This window comes from Neopelma chrysocephalum, unplaced genomic scaffold, assembly GCF_003984885.1.
Source record: "Neopelma chrysocephalum unplaced genomic scaffold, ASM398488v2 Primary Assembly neopelma1_73, whole genome shotgun sequence".
In the NCBI taxonomy this organism is placed as follows: domain Eukaryota; kingdom Metazoa; phylum Chordata; class Aves; order Passeriformes; family Pipridae; genus Neopelma; species Neopelma chrysocephalum.
In genome coordinates, this window is record NW_020897733.1 from 789,931 (window position 1) to 805,588 (window position 15,658).

The following is a 15,658-nucleotide window of genomic DNA, read 5'->3' on the forward strand; positions in this document are numbered from 1 at the left end:
GTCGCGGGGCCGCCGCAGCCGCGCCGGCGCAGCCAATGGGCGCGGCGGGCGGCGGGTGACGACACAAGGGCCGGGGCTGGGGCTGGGGGCAAATCTTGTGTTTCAAGGCAGCCGCGCAGGGAAAGCGCGGCGCGGGGGGGTGGCCGCCCGCCAAGCCCCTTCCCCGGGAGCCCCCTCAGGGGTGCGCGGGCACCTCGGAGGCGGGGGCTGGCACCGGCCGGTGCTGGAATGGGTCCTGCGAGGCGTCATAACGCTGCCTGGTCTTCGTCGGCTGGGAATAGGAAATGCACCGTGAAATTCGGGGCTCCCCCGGATGACGTTGCGTGTGACAGCTTGTGGGCTTCTCCGCTCCGCATCCAAACGTGGGAGAAACCCAGCAGGCAGCGACGCTGGAGCAACCAGCTCCGGCCACTCCTGCGACAGAGGGCACTTCCCTGCAAGGATCCCCAAACGCACCAGAAGGAAAATCTTATTCACGGTCTGTGTTTTCCTTTCTCCTTCATTCATTTCGAATTACGCTTCCCCAGGCAGAGCGTGGTCCCGTCCCTGCTCCTCCGAGTTCAGCTCCTCCATCATGAAAGGTCTCAAAACTAGAAACAGACCCTGCTTTGATGAGGATGACCTCACGTTTGCAGTATTTCCAGGAAAAAAAAATCCACATGCGAACACGACGGATTTTAGAACCGCCGGGGCAGAGCCCGCGGGGCCGCGGACAGGCGGCAGTGCTGGGTCCGAGCTCGGGGCTGTGCCCGGTCCCGGGGCTGGCAGGACACTCTGCCAGCTGCTGTCCTGCCCGTCCGAGCGCAGTGGAAGGGGCTGTGTTGCAAAGTAGGCATACCTTTGACCAATTTTTTTTTTGTTTGTTTGGTGTTTTTTCCTGATGGAGAGGCACAAGGTGTGTTTAATAACACATTGTGCAGCAGCCACGGGCGAGCAATGAAGACTGCCTTCTGCAGGCTGCTACTGCCAAAGGCAAGGCAGGTCACACGTACCAAGAGGAGATAACAAACCCTCCCAGCCCCACCACACGGCATGTGATCTTCTCTGACCACGACTGGTCACACTGTTGCCTTAGAGCTCGTTCAAAGGACAGGTTCTCCAGAAGCAAGAGCTCACTGAGTCACCCAGTCCACACTGACGTGACAAGCAGCCCCCACTGAATCACCACCACCCCTTCCTGCTGTACGCCGAGGTCTCACCAAGGTTTTCTTCCCCAGTATGAGTCAAATCTGTCACTTGGCTGGCTGGCTCTGCAGGATCACAGTCAAGCCATGGAGCAAGTTGTCACTGCTATTTCCCTCCCCACAGAGAAATACCCCTGTGGACAGGTAACTCTCAGGATCCTCTAAGGTCAGCAGGAATACTGCGGAGCTGCTGTCCTTTGACAGTGGAATAAGAGGCCTTCCACTTTCTGCTGCAAGTAGTGTCCACCCTGGTGACAGCACATTGTGCATCCAAGAGCGATGTCCCTGCAAAGATTTGGGGAATGTCCCTTGACTGCAGTGATAAGGGAATGCAGCTGACACTGTCAGGGTCCCTACAGTCTCACCCAGCCCTGCAAACCACACTGGCTGCTGCAAACTGCTGTTTAAAACAGCCAAGAGTTAGAAAGGACTGAGCAGGTGGGGGACCAGTGGTACCCAGCCACCTTCAGAGTGAAAATTATTCCTGATGGCTCAGAAACAGAAGGTGAGTCGTTTATCAGCCCCACGTCCCTGCACACCACACACCATGGGAGGTCTGTGTCCCGTTCCAAAGGAGGGAAACAGCTCAAGAAAAGCTACAGACAGAGCACCAAGTCAAGCGATTACAGATGTTGGGATTGAACCTGTGGGTGAATCACCTCCATTCATTTTTAAAAGTCCAACTAAAAACTAGTTTTAGCATAAACTATTAGCAAAATTGCTCTTATAAGCACCATAAGAAAACTGCAGCCTGGTGCCTTGGCTCCTGTCTGACTTTTCCGAAGGCTGGGTGAGAGCACATGAAGGAAGAGTTTCAGTTTCCTTTGCCCTGTGAAAGAGCAGAAACTTGACTCTGTTACTTCAAGTAGTGAAAAAGCAAGATCAGATCCCTTACTCACAGCCTTGTCCAAAGTTAGAACTCTCCTTGGAGCCAAAGAAACCTTGCAACTATTGACTCTGCATGTGGAATTTTTCCTGAAAATCACAGAGGGTTTTTGAACCTGTGCATTTCAGCCTTCCTGGGTTCTCCAGCTACCTTTAAGCTACTGGATGGGAGCCAACTGTCTCATACCTGATAGGAAGCTGATTTGGCATGATTGTCCCATGCCATCCTGGGAAAGGAGATTAAGAGAGGAAGCAAAAGCAAAGGCCACAAAGCTGCAGAGCTCCCTTGCTCCTCATCTCAGCCATACATGAGGCTGACCCTGTGGGAGCTGGAGGGCTCCTCCACACACTGTGAGCTGCTGGGTATGCTGACAACAGGCACGTTGCTCAAGCACATTGTGGGAGGTGGAAAAACGGAGTGACTGCATGGTCAAGGCACCCACACAGTCCCGGCGTGTCGGGCTCGGCAGTGCAAGCTGGACTTGCTCCACGGGCTAGGCTGGGCCAGACCTGCAGAGCATGGCTGAGCCTGATCCGGCCCAGACATGGACATGGTGACAGTTTTGTCCCCATAGGGCATGGGAAAGCAGGCCAGTCCCTGCTAGACGTCAGTCCCATGTGACTGTCACGTGGGTGTCCAAGCAAGTCAGAAATACTTCAAGGCTCTGGATGCCCATGAGGTCCAAGCCCCTGAGACCTGCAAAGCCTGCCCAAACCCTGTATTTTCAGGAGCCACCTGGTCTCTGAGCAGGGGTCTCATCCTGCAGAAGCAATCTCAGAAGCTGCCCTAATTTGAGCCCCAACGCCCAATGCTTTAGGAGTCTGAGAAACAGGAGGAAGGACTTGGCACCAAGTCCATCACAAGCTCCTTTCTTTTGTACTAAAATAAGCAGGGCTGGCTGTATCACAACCATCCATGCTGGAGTGTCTCCGTGTTGGGCTGTGCATAAGATTCCCAGACCCTCCTTGGGGCACTCCCAACCTGGAGTGGCCCAGGGGCAACTCCTCCCTGAAGATGCAACCCCATGGAAATTCAAGACCAGGTAGCCAACACAGCATAGCAAGAGAAAGAAATATTAGCTCTAAGCAGCGAATAGCCTTCTTGTAGCCTCCAAAAGATGCCTGAGGACTTCAGAAGCCAAATGCCAGGTAACCTCACCTCTTAGATCTCATAAGCTAGAACCTCCCAAACTGATGGCAGTGCTGCAGACTCACACTGCCTGACCAGCACCCTGCCCTGTGCCACAGGGGTGTGCAAGGCTGAATGTCTCAGCGAAGGACACTGAGCACTGGCATTTTTGTAAACCATACACTTAGCTGGGATGGCCAGGGAGTTTGAAAAAAAAAAATCTTTCTTGAGCAAAAAGATTAATCCTTTCAAAGAGCTGCCTGATCCTGCTTTCACAGGGAATGTTCTCAAGCAGAACAGGAATTCAGGAAGGCTCTGCATCTGCACATCTGCAGGATGCCTAGTCAGTGCTATGTAGGATGTAACTTTAATGGGGTATGCAGTTCCAGAGGTGGCTCACATACACCCCAGTGAAGGCATAAGGTCATGGAGCAAACCCCTCTGCTTCAGCAGGGCAGGAAAGTGGACACAGTCTCCATCTGCACCAGAACTGGTTCTGCCACGTTTATCACACCTCGCTGGCAAACATGACACAATCTGAGCAACACAGCGTGACTGCTGCTGGGGTATCAGGTTTTAATGGGAAGAGGGTATCCCCTTAAGTATCCCATTAATCTCCCACACTTAGTGGTAGCTGCCAGAGAGCTCATCCTACAACTCTGAGAACTAACTCCCATCCCCACTAACAAAACTCCAATAAGTAGGAACCTACTGTGGCCCCTCAGAGCTGTGGCTATTGCAGTACCCTGCAGTTCTCCCCCTGTGCCAGGCTGCCGAGTCAGAGTCCCGCTTCTCACCAAGGCTGCACTACATGGGGGGCTCTGGGGGCCCCTCCATCAGCCCTGCCAAGCCAAGGCAGCTCCAGGGGGCTCTGAAGTGGCACCGCAGCAGGACTGGATTAGCTGCGCCGGGGGCTGATGTGGGGAGCACTGGGGGGAAGGGACACGGAGGGAAGCCGAAGCCAACAATTAAATCTGGGGGCCTGCTTGGCCCATGATGTCATGGCTTCCCAGCGCCCCGGCGATTGGCTGCGGGTGAGCATCTGCTGGGAGCTGGGGATGGTTATTTGCCTGAGGTTCAGACCTTTCCCAGCGGCTCTGAATCAGGCTGGTTGTCCTGACAACCTGGATAGTGGCAGCTCCTGATAACCACGTAATGAGGTTGTCACAAAAAGGAGCCCCTCCGTCAGAGAGGTTTAGGGATCATTAATGTTTCCGAGGGAGCGTGAGAGAAGAAGAGGTAAGGGGACCATCTGGCGATGCTGGAGCACGTCAACAGCCTCCCTTGGAAAGGAGCTTCATTAGACAGGAACCACCTACCGACAAGTAGCGATGGGAACAGGCAGGCTGCCTGCCAGCAGCGAGGGGGTCCCAACTGCTCAGCTATGGGATCTGCTGTATCCTGAGATCCAGGCAAAGACAGAGCAAGGAGGACACACAAGTGCTGCCTGGGAACGATTTGAGTTGCTGAGCAGTGCTTGGGTACGAGGCAGTAACGCAGCCTGGGACAAGTGACACAGTGAGGCTGGCACACAGAGGCCTTCCTACTGTGCTGCTCCCTCTTAGAGGGTAAGGCACTGAAAGACTCTGTGCCTTAGTTTACCCCATTTGCAGGCAACTTTTGTGAATGGTTAGAATACCTTCCCACCACCGTGCCTGTCCTTCTGCACAGGGCAGGGCACAGACTGGCAGCAACACAGCACACTCAAAGAGAATTCATGCATGACTCTGCTGTCCTGAGCATCCTCTCAGCTCAGGTGCAAGACAGGACAGAGATGCCCCTTGTCCTTACTGGAGACTGAGCCTGAGGGAGACTGAGCAAGGCACCAAACAGTGTCTTCCCATCCCAGGAAACTCTTTGTCCTTCACCTTGTCTTTGTGAAACATTCACCCTGTACTCAAGAGAACCATGAGGTATCTCCCTCTGGCAGCAGTAAGAGTGGATTTGGGTGCTGCAATCTGAAACCTTCATGGATGGCAGTAATACCACAGCTTGGAGAAGCTTGGTTGCCAAATTACTGATCTCCGGGACCAGGTCCCTGGAGAAGAATGCCCACATTCACATTAAATAACACGCTTTTTAAAAACACTTCCCTGCAAAATTTTGCAGTCTGAATCTTTCCTAAGAGGAGACAGAAATTACCTGCATGGACAACTCCTTATGAATCTTACAGCAATAATTGACAGAATGTGTCTTTTATGTAATTTTCATCTGTTTTAAAAATATCTACTGTAAACACTTGCTTAAGTCAGTGTAAGACTTTATTAATGAAGTTTTCCTATTAAAAGCTGCTGTACTTTTAGCTTATATTTTTACTTCAAACCATCATTTCCCTACTCAAAATTAGCGCTTCAAGTGTGGATTTAACTGAGATGTAATAAGACTATTAACACATGTCAACTAAATACCAGTCAACTACTAAAGACTGCATTTAATAGACACATTTCTTAATATACCGCTGCTATACCTCATTAAAATGGTGTTGAATCTTCACAACTGTTGTAAACAATCAAGTGGGATATAATCCACCTCCACGAACTAGTAAAACTTAATGTAGTGCTGTCCTGCTGGGGGAAGTGTGTGATATAAAATTCAAAGCTAAGACAAAGATACAGTTGATTGCACGTAACAGAAATACTCTCAGAATTATAGTAGGCAGTGGGTTCACAAATCCTGCCTCTCTCAGAAAGGACAGGAATGTCTGCAAGGAGATCCCCATCCTGGAATAGGGTTTTGCAAGAGGGAAACAATATGAGCCAATACTGCTTAAACTTGCAATCCTACCCAAGCTGTAATTAATGATTGTTCTCCACGAGAAGTTGTACAGCCCAGCAGCATTGCTCCTCCAGTTTTGGCAGAGGGGAAACTGAGGCAAAGAGCTGCTCCATGGCAGCTGTGCAGTAACCTCCCAATGGAATCGCCTCCCACGGATCCCCAGTGTCACTCCCAGGCCCTTTTTTTTTTTTTGGAAATTGCCATTTAAATCACCTTCCAGCAGGACTAACAGCTTGAATGTATCAAGCCCTACCTTAACACAGCTTGTAAACAGAACACATCACAGCTTCCTGCAGAAACAGCAATGGGATCCAGAATTTTTCAGGAGAATCCCTGTAAAGTCCAATTCTGTCTAGTTTGCACTTAAACATCTCCCATCCTCCTTCTTGGGGAACATCTCATTTGACTGAACACAAGGAAAGACGACCCACATACCTGCTGGATTTTATCTGCTCAAGATGTTGAATCCAATCTGCTCTCAGGATTGAGAAAGCCAAGATTCACCCTATCTATCCAAACAGCACGGAACTGTTTCCAGTCCTGCCTGGCATCAGAGATGCTGAGATTCTGAGATGCAGCACATTAGCCCAGACCCAGAGGAGTGTGGCCAAGCTGTCACGGCCCAGCACAAACACCAGATTTACTGATCCGTGACCACGCACAACCCCCTGCACTACAATGTCTCAGCAGAGGTGAGAGATCACTTCTCATGTAGGAACAGCTACATGTTATGCTTTAAGGGCACAATCTGACAGTAAAACCACCACAGCAAGATGGGCCAATGCAGCAAATTTATCATCTCCAAAAATTGTCATTCAACACTGATTCTTCATTGGAACAGTCACACATCACCCTGCCCCTGTTTTCAACCTGCAAAAATGCCTAGAGCTGGGTGAGACATATAAAAACCATTCTCCAGTCTGTTTATATTTGTTTTAATATGAAATGCATTTGCCACCATACTAGATTTTTAGACAGGTTATCCTCCATTTTTCTCCCAATTAATTGTGAGCAGGAATGACACCAATTCTTACCTGCTGGGAGACATCAAAACAGAGAGGCTCAAGAGGTGAAATGTCACCATTTTACAGGCTGTGTTCAGGCTTAGCCATGCTGTGGCAGTGTCTGGAGCTGGGGTTTTAATTTACATTCACCTCGATGTAATCATTAGGACTAATTACTGCAGCACTGAGGTGGAGTAAGTGTGAAGCAGCCCTGCCTCCACAGCCCTCAGCTCTTGACACCTGAGCTCAGCTCTGTGCTCAGAACACATGTGACAGCAGGAGACCTGCTGAGCTCCCACCCCGATGTACAGACTTGGAAGGGGTAAACCACTGGTGGTACCTGGTATTTTGGGGTTTCAGAAATACTGAATATGGAGGCCAATACAGAATCTGTGACTGTCCAGAGCATCTCAGCATCTCAGAACAAACCACATGAAGGTAACATCCAAAGGGAAGGTATGAAAATGAACTGATTAAAGCCAATAAGGCTGTTAGAAGATGAAATGGCTTTAAAAGCTTTTACACTGGAACCACTATCAAATCTTTTTAATGCCTGTTTCTTGGTCAGACATGTCTGCAATAAAAAAAATCTTTCTCTCTGGCTCTTTTCCACTCAATGCAGTTGTGCTTCAGGAGAAGAAAGGACTTAGGCCTTTTTTTTGCACTCCATCACCAGAAGATTTCACATGGGAGATGATACTGGACTGAAGATACTGGAGTGTTGTTTGCTGTGGAAGATAAGCAGTGTTGAGCAGTTGCCAGGAAAATTTTGCCATGTTTCATCTCCTGCTGCCTTCAGAGTACTCTGGGGAAAGCAGGAAAGTCTGATGCCACTGAAGTCCAGGATTTCTCTATGAGCCCTGAGACAGGCTCCATGGGAGCAGGAAGGGAGCCAACCTGTGAAGGGTGCAACAGTGCACTACAAAACAGGATGGAGACACAGACACACACCCAGAAACAGATAAGCTGAAGAGGAAAGATTCAGCTCCCTCTTGAAGATCCACTCTTCCCACAACAAATGTTGTGAATCTGAGAATTAACTTCATGAACTCTGATTTCACAGCTATGGCAACTCCAGTGGTGTCACGGGTGAATACGAACAAAGGTGCTATGGATGGAAGACACATGGCACTGCATGATGGCTTGTGAGGGCTGCAGAACGCTGGGTTACTGGTGTGTTGCAATGCAAAGGTTCTATAGACATCAGGATAACATCAGCCCAGAGGGTCTGGAGAAGAAAAAGGTCTTTATGTGGTTCCCATTCCACAAATGAAGACTTCATTGCCTGGAGACTATCCCATGACAGTTAGAGTTTATTGCCATGCCAGCTCAGGGCAGTGCCCTCCCAGCAGCTGGAAGACCAGAGACAAGGGCTGTCTGTGGTCTTACAGCACTTCCATAGCAGCCTGCAAGACCGAAGCCTTAGAATTAGAAAAAGCATGATAGAGAGTGTGTGTCTTGACTTAGAGAACACCCTTCCCCAGCTTGCTGGGGTTGTGACCTGGAAAATTAAAATGCAAGAAACTCTCCGGCTGCTGACCAGGCAAAGTGGTTGATACTGGAGCAAACAATCAATGGCTCTCAGCCATAGCACACAGGCACCAACTGCACTGGCTGAAGTGTTCCTCTTCCCTTTAGTTTGCCCAATGCCAGCTAAAGCAGCAGGACTGACTCTGTCTTGGTGATACAAACAATTTGCACCAGCTGAAGGTTCCTCTGAAACCCATTTCAGTGAGACACTTCAAACAAGGTTTCAGGAAGTTGGTCCGGAGGAAGAACTTTGCAGTCTTTGCAAGACTGACCACATCATGATAGTAAATGGAGAATGTGCTAAACCCCAAACTTATATGTATTGAGAGGAGCTACTAGAGCCTAAAACACAGCCTTGCCTCCAAGACAACCTCAGTGCACCTACTTCTTTAGAGGAGAATATCCCACTCTCCTCCTCATCACTGTCTGTGAACCCTCCAGCACCTTCCTTCCCTTTCTCCCCCATAACTCTGCACATACTTGCAGCTCTTCACTGCAAAGCCAGTAAAATGTGCCAAATCTGTTCATGCCAAGCACTATTTCTACTGTTTGTCTCCAAACTCTTGGTTTTCTTTGGCCACAAAGAGAATTCCACAAGAAATAGTAAAGGCTGGTTACCTAGGTAAGCACATGTGCAGGTACAAGAAGTTCGTTCCATAGATTTATCTTCCATGTCACTGAGAAAGTTACAGTCTGCTTTGACATAGCATAGACAGGACCAACCATTAGTTTGAAGACAGAAGGCCACTATCCCAGAAATAATCTTTTTATCATAATTTCAGAGCTCAGAGGCAGCGCAGCATGAGTTTTCTGACAAAACAGGAGTTTTCCCTCATGATTCTTGAACTACGCATTTCAGCATACAAGGCAACCCAGGTTTGACAGGTCTTATCCAAACAGTAGAAGAGTTTTGAACACCAAGATTAAGGAAAGATACGTTGATAAGACCCTGAGCACAAGACAGTCCATAGAAAGAGGGTGAGACCTGCTGGAGACTTTTTCAAATCACTTTCAGTGATCAGCTTCTTTAGAAAGCTGAGGGAAACATCAGTTTCTGTATGGAAAGGATGGGAGAACACTTAATTCATGGCAACTTTATGGAAGTTTTGTTCTCCATCCAGTACAGATCAAAAACAAATGTAAAATTCCATTTCAAGAATCATGAAGATGACCTTTTGAGTCAAGGATATAAAGCTCAACAGTGCAGGAAGCACTACATTTCAGCCCTCACCACCAGCTGTGAAAGTCAGGTGTTCAGAGAATCTGGTGCTTAAAGATGTCACCTAATCAAGAATTGGGATCAGGAAGAAATCCCCAGCTGACATTAAAATGTTAAATACAATGGACTGAATCCAATTATTTCTATTGGAATTGCTAATCTATGAGATGGGGCTGGAGGGTCTGATTTCCAAGATAAACACATGACAGCAATGCCACTGGAGACAGGGGCTGATTGAAGCTTCTGACCTGTCCCGTGCTGTTGTGCCAGGAAAGACTTCCCTTCCACCCCGAGCCTGCCAAAATCTGAGCAGCCAGGAAGCTCCCATGGGATCAGGGAATCCCTGTCGCAGCAATGGTGTCTGGGTGCTCTCATGCATCACAAAGGCTACAAACCTGCATGGTTGCCCAACTGTTCTGCTAACCTCCACGTTCCATGAGATATTTCCTTCTTTTGGTACCCATAAAATCCAACCTACAGGATGCAGCCAAATATCACAGGTGATTCCCTGACATTACTCCAGTTTACACCAGTGTAAGTAAGACACTGCCCCCACTTTTCCTGTGCTACCAGCACAGCTTTACTGTGCAGCTGCCAGTGTGAATGCCAACCCAGGCTGCCTCTGGCTTTCTGCAGGACCCAGACTCTCACGCTTCAGTGCATCCTTGCAGTTGAAACAAGATGTTTGCTCATACATATTTTTAATCCTGTTGCTACCCTGGCTCCTTCTCGTTAGCCTCCTTGCACAGCCGTTGGTTCCACACCAGGGAAACAGGCCAATTATCTTGAACAGCCCAGGGAGAGCCACTGCTCAAGGAGGTGCTGGGTGCTTATCCCAGCGGGAACAACTGCTCTCCCGTGGTGAGGGGAGGAAATCCCAGAAGTTCAGAAAGTCTCAGCAAGGCAGGGATGGAAATGCCAGATAAATTCGTCATCATCAGAGGAAGAGAAACACCATCCCTCTGGCACATATTGAGTGTTACCTCTCAGAGGGCTGCACACTGCCCTGCAGATGCAGGTAAGGAGCCATTTCTGGAGAGAGCAGCTCCTTGGGGCAGAGCTCCGGGACTGACACGGGGCTGGACAGCTCCAGGGCACTCTCACTTTTTACAGGACAAAGTGACATATGGCCACAGACTCAAAGCTGGACAGTGCAGACATATGTTGCTGGGTGGGATGGCTCACTCACCTATTGTCAACATTTCAGCTCCTGTTGACTTGGACTGAAGCTCCCAAGGGATCACCTTAGCCAAGCCCAGTCACCCTGAACACACTGTCTCCTTGGAGCTGACACCTGCAGGTCAAGCTACAGTCAAGGCTACTACGAGACAGCCTGATCCCACTCTCCCTATGCACAGGGCAGACACATCAAGCCTGGGCTGCAGTATGTGACACAGAAGAAAGTAAGACACAAGCAGTGTGGCTTTCAGCTAAGCCAAAATCTCTCTGTTCACTTTTCCACACAGATATCACCAGAGAGACCCACCCCTGCTCCCTCAAGCTTGTCATCACACAAGACATGGGCTCTACCTCCCATAAGAGATCTGATGTGTCATTTCAGGCTGAGGCATTTGGAGTCAAGCTCCTCCTATTCCCAAAGAGTTAAGTGGCTGTACAGTCTTAGCTAGACTTACACTGGTGTCTGCAGTGAGGGAAGGGAAGGCTGACTCGCCCTTTGGAGGTGCAGTCCCTTCTCCACCTGCCTCCCCCAAGCCCTGCACCAGCAAAATGGATTTTCACACTCAATCCTGCACACAGCCTTGGGCAGTCCCACGTGACTTTATGTGGCAGCCTTGCTCCTTCTGAAACACTGCGTGGTCCAGAACAGATTGTCTGCACAGCAAGGTGAATCACAGCTGTGAGCAAAATCTCTGGACGATTGCTATGGCAAAGAGACTGGCATTGCTTCATACTACTGCTGCCAATTATCTCCTGCTTGCACAACGAATCCCTTATCACCTTCTCTCACCAAAGCCAGGCAGAAGGAGCTTTGCAGACTTTGCTTTTGCCTCACTAATCATTGCTGGGCTGACAAGTCCCATGGAGCGGGAACAGACTAATCTTCTCAGAAATAGAGCCCATACCTTGCCTTCACTGGCTGCTGAAAATGTGCCCTCAGATGGCCTGTGATGCCATTTTTGTCTTCTAATGGAAGCTGAATGTCACTGCTCTCCCCATCAGGAACAAATGCCAGCAGACTGAAGCCCCAGTTCTGGCCACTACTCGCACCAGACATCAGCTGGACAGGTCTGTCCCAGGAGAGGCACCAGGCAGGCACGTGCCACCCCATCTGATTCCAGCATACCTGGTGCTGTGTAGGCCATCCCGTTGCCAAAAAACCCAAAATTTTGGCAGTGACATCACTGAACTAGCAGGGCTGCATCACTACATGTCCCTCCAGTGTCCTTGTACCCACCAGACATGGAAAGAGGAGCTGCTCTGAACGGAAATGGGGGGGGGGGTCTCACCAACCCCAGGCTATCTGCTTCCTGCAGCACTGACCACCTGCCCTAGAGTGTCTGAATTCAGCATGTGAATGCTCCCTATTCTGCACTTTTGCTATACGGGCCCAGAAGTGATTGTGGCCCTTCAAAACCCTGAGACCATGTTGTGTATTCATGATGCCATCTGCTGGCACCTTCTCCCTTAATTAACCTTTCCAAAGCCACTTTGTGGGGTGTGGAGCTCTTCAGACCCAGAGCACACGGGAACCATTGGCTCCTGTCCCCTTCCCAGGGGAAAAAGTCTGTGCCTTCTCCAATATCCCAAACTCTCTGTTCTCATCAGCTGCAGGAAATAAATCAGGTGGATTCATTACATAATCTGCTACAAGAACTGTTTAAGTAAAATGAACATGTTTTCCTAGTAGGGAAAGGATAACAGTGAAGGAAATACTTGAGATCTCAAGAGATTCTTTGTGATGCTCCTGCTAACTGGATAAGAAGACACCAATGCAAAAAATATCCACCTAACATATACTGGCTTCTTCCTCGAAAGACTGCCTGGCCTCTGGAACCTCAGTTTCTCAGGACTGCAGCTGGAAAGAGAACCCCCAAGACTCAGCTACCCAGGTATCTTGCAGAGTGTACTTAAGAGGCAGAAAGAATGGCTCTGCCATGAGTGATCTCAACAGGGAATCACCACACTTGAAGTGAAAGGCACTGAGGGACAAAGATGGGTAATTTATCCAGTTTACTTGGGAAAGAGAAGCAAGGGGATCCCAAACATGCACACTATTCACAGAGGAATATTTCATTGAAGGGGCCCAAGTCAAAAGCATCTGCTGGACACCACTGCTTATTTTTCTCCCCCAAAATATCCAGGAGACTTAGCAGAGGCTCCATGCTACCTGAGCTGTGCCCACTGAAGGAGAACCATGGAACACCTACCCTCATCAGGGCAATAATTACTCTCATGGGAGCTTTTTGAAAAAAGTCTGGCAAAATTAAAGAAGCTGGCAACAGTGGGAACATGCCAATCTAACTGACAAGTAATATGAAGGCTGCTGAGAGATGAAGAGCAAAGGATTGGAGCACGGAGGATAAAACACATCCAAAAGTGCAACAAAATCACACTAGGATGGATTAAGTCTCCTTAGTACAAGCTCTGGAAAGAGCAGAGACACTTCATTTCTGAGCCACGCAGGCTTAGGATTTGTCTTCTTTCATGGCTGTCCTTGACATGGAGCCAAACTCACCCTTTTACACTCACAATTAATGCCCTGCAGGGCAAGATCTTCTTACTGCCTTGTACAGACATACACATCAGCCTTCCCTGAGATCACAGCAGCCACTACCCCTCTCCCTTCCCTTTCCTTCCTTCCACTCCCTGTTCACTCACCCACTCCTGTTTGCTTTTTCACTTTCACACAGGAAAAATTCTTAGAATTGGAGCCAGAAAGATACTCATTCTTCAAAGAACCACTGCAAAGCAGGAGGCTTAGATCCTAAACTCTTCCAGGAAGGCAGCTGAGTAATGCACACACCTCATGATAAAAGTGATTAGCCATCATTACCAGGTTGCTGTAGTGTCAGTTCTGGAGCTTGCTCTAAAAAGGACAATGTCTGATGGCACTGAGTTTAGCAAAAGAGATAGAAAAAAAGAATTTAAAGTCCAGAAAATCCATCTTTCAGAGAGAAGAAATGAGCTCATTGCCTGTAATTTAGTAATGAGAAGGTTAAAATGCATCTCACTCACAGTCTGTATGTACCTGTGCAGTGAAACATCCTGAGATTAGTGGATGCTTGGGCCTTTTTAATTTTAAGCAAAAGCGTGATGAGAAACACAAAAAAGATGAAGCTGGAAATAAGTAAGGGGGGCATTTTTAGACCAAAGCAATGCACCACTGAAATAATTTACTAAGTGAAGCAGTAGATTCTCTGACTTACAGTTTCTGCATCCCCACTGGATGTCTGTCTAAATGACCTGCTCAAACCTTGGATAAAAGATTTCACATGGGAGGTCAGACTATCTGGTTAGAACTGTCCCATCCTCTTGTGAACAGGGCCACAGTGGGAAAGCTGGAATCTGAGAACTGGCAGCCAAAGAACAACTGGACACAGTAGTAATAGTTTCCCATTACCTGGGATCACAGTACCATTAACTCAGTATTTTAGGAGGGAGAATATTAATTTGCCTGCCCAGGTTTTCTCCACCAGTAATGAAAAATTAAGAAGATGTATAGTATGACTCACATAGACAGTACACAGTAAACAAATAATGAAAATAAACCACTGGAATATGCAGTTTGGGAACTCCTGTACCATATGTGCTATTATTTATTAATTGTATTCCCATAGCAATATACGTCTGCTGCACCCTGCAGTCTAAAGCCCCTTGCTTCCTAAGTGTTAATTAGGGCTCACAGTAAATGCCGAGAAGTGAAGGAAGTGTGTTCATCTCTCTCCTACGCTTGTAAAACCCCCAAAGCAAAACCCAAAGTGACTTGCACGAGGTCACGAGTGAATCAATAGCACTCCCAGAAACAGAGCTCAAAACTCCTGGCTTCCAGGTTCTTCCCACAGAGAGAGAAAGATTGGTAACAAATCCCCAAAGAGGTGGGAATGAGCAAGAAAATCACAGTGTGCAGTCTGCCTGTCCTCACAGGTGAGTTAATTAGACTGTGGCCTAATTAAAACACAGCCTTTGCATCTCGCCTTTCTTTCTTGATGATGTTGGCAGTAGGTGTAGGTTGCCCATAAGTTAAAAATGCAAGCCAGCTTCTAACCTTGGAACAGTCCTACAGTGGGGTGAGAAACCCAGTGACTGCAATGTGGAACCTGCTATGCTCATGGAAAGCTTCACTGGATACAGATGCCTGCAAGACAGAGGGAAAGAAATGAAGACAAAAAAGGCTCCTCCTCCCAGTGCTTCCCTCCACAGTAAACTTGGGTTTAGAAGCACCAAACACTTTCCATTTCAAATGAAGTTCCCAGGTGTTTGGCACCTCTAGAAAGCAGCTCCTGCACCTTAGCAATTATAACCAACACGAGCCCAATATGCTTTTAATGGCTGGAGTTAAAGACTATTTCAGACAAAAACTGCAAAAACAAGTGGCAATCACATACCTCTGCATCCTAGGGAAGCTGGGGAAACGAGGACATTACTTGTGTTATGATATCTCTCCTCCCTTTCTGCCAGAACACGGTAGGAATGGAAGGGACACAACTTACAACAGGCCATGAAAATGAAGCATTAACCAAATATTTGACCTCCACACACAAAACCTCACAAATGGGAAAATTCTACCACAATAAAAAAAACTTTTTTGTCTAAAGATTGTTTTTAGAGGTCAATGAAAAAGCTGGGTTTAACTTGCTTAATCTCCAGTGAGTTTTAAGGGTCTGACCAGGAACTCACTGGAAAAACCCAGCTGTTGTTGTCACCCACCCGTTCTGCAGAGGCAGAGGGGTCATGAGCACAAGCAGCAGCC

General features: G+C 48.3%; 1 protein-coding gene and 1 long non-coding RNA gene across 2 annotated transcripts in view; one reads left to right on the top strand and one right to left on the bottom strand.

Moving 5' to 3' along the window:
• PAK3 (p21 (RAC1) activated kinase 3) overlaps positions 1–15,658 on the bottom strand; it is a 119,203-nt gene that overhangs the window by 60,957 nt on the left and 42,588 nt on the right. The window lies entirely within an intron of this gene.
• Positions 10,940–13,632, top strand: LOC113969427. The gene is made up of 3 exons (XR_003534852.1): positions 10,940–11,129; positions 12,596–12,797; positions 13,599–13,632. It is a non-coding gene; the product is annotated as an uncharacterized LOC113969427 (long non-coding RNA).